This window comes from Ursus maritimus, unplaced genomic scaffold (genome assembly GCF_017311325.1).
Source record: "Ursus maritimus isolate PB19 unplaced genomic scaffold, ASM1731132v1 scaffold_30, whole genome shotgun sequence".
Lineage (NCBI taxonomy): Eukaryota > Metazoa > Chordata > Mammalia > Carnivora > Ursidae > Ursus > Ursus maritimus.
Window position 1 is genome coordinate 9,021,125 of NW_024425564.1, and position 2,975 is coordinate 9,024,099.

Here is a 2,975-nt window from a genome sequence, read left to right on the forward strand (position 1 = left end):
ATGATTGCAGAGATAACCTAGGACACAGTTTGAAAGCTCTGATTTCTGTGGAACGTATTCATCATAGAGAGCAGTTCTGTGTGGTGGATCAATGTTATAGAAATGAGCAAAAGCACACTGTGGAAACACTTAGAGAATGTATCTGTCTTTATTTGCTCTGTCCACAAGTGCTTCGAGTTTACATGCGGGCTGCCAGTAGTGTTCAAATATCTGAGACAGTTCAAGAAATTCTTTCTTTAATGTATGAATAGGTTTTCACAAATCTTTGTTTCTCAGTGGAAAATGAAACACCCATAAATCCAGGTCATTGTACCTAATAGACAGTGTGAAGGCTCATTGTCTCTGGGCAGGAAAGTATTGTATTCATGAGAATCTCTCTTCTCCCTCAACTCTGTTGCATCCTTTTGCACGATGTGAGCTCACTACATTTGGTAAAACAATAAATCAGGAAAAGTTCAATTCAACTCAAAATTGTGAGGGTCACGGAGTATCTGTTTCGTGGGAGAGGAAAACGGGGAGAAAGAGTAACGATGGTCCTCTACTCTTGAACAATACAGCAGGCAGTCAGTGAAGTCCACACAGCGTCCGTGTCATCTTCCCCTTCAAGATTGCACTCGGGGTTCACGTGGACTGGGGGTCCCCTGCCAACCATCACTAAAAGGGAAACTTTAAAAATAAATAAATAAGAAAAGAAAAACGCTTAGGTTCCACCGAGATTTGAACTCGGATCGCTGGATTCAGAGTCCAGAGTGCTAACCATTACACCATGGAACCCCGCGGGCAACAATATTCGCGGCACTCCTTCCTGACAGGATGTATGTCCATTTCTGAAATCAAGCAGTCCTTAGGAAAGCTGAAATTCGCGTCCTGGTTTTTGGTATCTGCCTCCGGGACACACGGGTCTTCTCTCGCGTGCACACGGCTCTTCGTGAGAAATCCCAAAGCAAATCGGTTTCTAGGGACAGATGAGACAGGTCCTTGCTTGTGGGCGCCCTCTGGCCTTTCTGCAGCTGGCGGGCTTCTGTGCGCCCGGCCGCCCCCTCCCGGCTGTCCAGCGGCAGGTGCAGCGGCTCCACCTGCCGGGCAGGGGCGGCGGCGGCGGGGGCTCCACCTGCACGGGCGGTGACGGCGGGGGCTCCACCCGCCGGCGCTGCTGGACCAACCGGCTCGCGGCCTCTCCGCCCTCGCAGGTTAATTCCGTGACGGGTAACCTGTGGATGACGTCATTTGGCGCGCGGGGCCGACCCGTCCTGGGCGGCGCGGCCCGGCCCCTGGAGAAGAGGCGCCTTCTGCTCCCGGGAGGCTGCGCCCCGCGGACACGCAGGGGTAAAAGCGCGACGCAAACCTCCCGCCCTCCGAGCAGGTGCTCTCTCTGGAAGCTTCGCCCGGGCTCTCCCGGACAGCGGCTGTGAGCCTTTCCCGAACTGCCAGCAGGACCGACTCCCCGGTGTCGCGAAGCGGCAGGAGCGACCCCAGACGGTCACTTGGAAGGGCTGAGGACGGAAGCAAGGCGTCCTCGCTGAGTAAATACTCGCAGGTGTCCGGGGTGAACCTTCCCAGCGCGGCCCCCGAGAGGTGTCGGCATGCAGCCGACATCGTTTTCGTGGCAAAAAGACGTCGGTGCGGAAGGAAAAGCTCCGAGGAGCGCAGGTGACAGCCGGCGGCGAGAGACGGTGGCGCCGCAGTCGCAGAGCCCGTGTCCCGCTGCCCCCGCCGCTCCGCCCCTCCCGGTGCCCGGACCCCCGACCCGCCGCCTCCCCAGCGGAAAGACGGCGCGAACTCTCCCGCCGGCGGGGGGGCGCACAACGCGCGCTGCGAAGCCTTAGGGGCACAGCAACCAAGCAGACAGCAGCACTCGAACGGATGAAGGCGGGCGAAGAGGCGTCTGGCAAGTCAACGGCTGGCCTACCGAGTGACCGTGCAGCCCGCTCTCCAGCTCCTACAGCCCGGTGCCCGCGGCTTTCCCGACGGGCCACCGGCCTCAGTCTCGGGGGTCCCCGAGCAGCAGAACCGGACAACCCAGCTCCGCACCCCTTACTGGTCAGCGGTTGCTTTCCGAAGAGCGCAGCTCGGCAAGGGAGGAAAGGGTCAACGCTGGAAGGAGCCTGACAAACGCGTTTCTGCCGGGGACCCCAGTCAGCTTCAGCCGCCAGAAGCCGTTTTTGACGGTGTGTACCCCTGACATGGTGTAAACGATGAACGCGAAAATGGCACTTTACTTCTGTGATCTTTCCCCCCAAGCCCATAACGCCTGTTGAATTATGGGAAAAACATCGGACAAATGAGGGGCATTCTACTAAACACCTGAGCAGTACCCCAAACCGCCAAGATCGTCAAAAACAAGGAAAGTCTGAGAAACTGCCACAGCCAAGAGGAGCCTGAGGAGACACGATGACCAAATACGACGTGGTATTCTGAATAGGGTCCTGGAACCACAACGACGTTAGGTAGAAACCAGGGAAATCTGAATAATTTTTGGACTTACGTTGATACTAATGTATAAATACTAGCTCACTGATTGTGATAAATGTGCCAGACTCCTGTACGGTTTTGATCATAGGAGAAACTGAGTTGGGGTATTTGACCGTTTTCTTCCATCTTCCCGAGAAAATAGGAACTACTGCTCTGGGGAATAAGAACAAGAAAGTGGCCAAATAGAATTATTTCTTCAAGGTGAATTCAGAACTCTGGGTTGCAATGCGCACCAGCACAATTCCCTACCCTTTTAACATTATCAGACTCCTGCTACGGCCTGCAGAGCCTACCGCCGTCCTCAGGGCATAGAGACTGGGAGGAATTCGGAAGGAGGAATCGTGTGCCATGCCGACTGCTGTGCTCAGTGCTGTGCACACAGCGCTAAGCAGGACACCAAGCCCTGGCTCTGCCCCTGGAGATGTGGGGCTAACAGTGATGGGATAGACTGAAAGTATGAAGACATGAGTTAAGGGAACCAGCAGGTGGCTGGAGGCTAATCG

The 2,975-nt window shown here is 55.4% G+C and overlaps 1 non-coding gene across 1 annotated transcript; it reads right to left on the minus strand.

Annotated features, from left to right (window-relative positions):
• Positions 1 to 702: 702 nt before the first annotated feature.
• TRNAQ-CUG lies at positions 703 to 774 on the minus strand. Its single transcript has one exon. It is a non-coding gene; the product is annotated as a tRNA-Gln (tRNA).
• Positions 775 to 2,975: the final 2,201 nt, after the last annotated feature.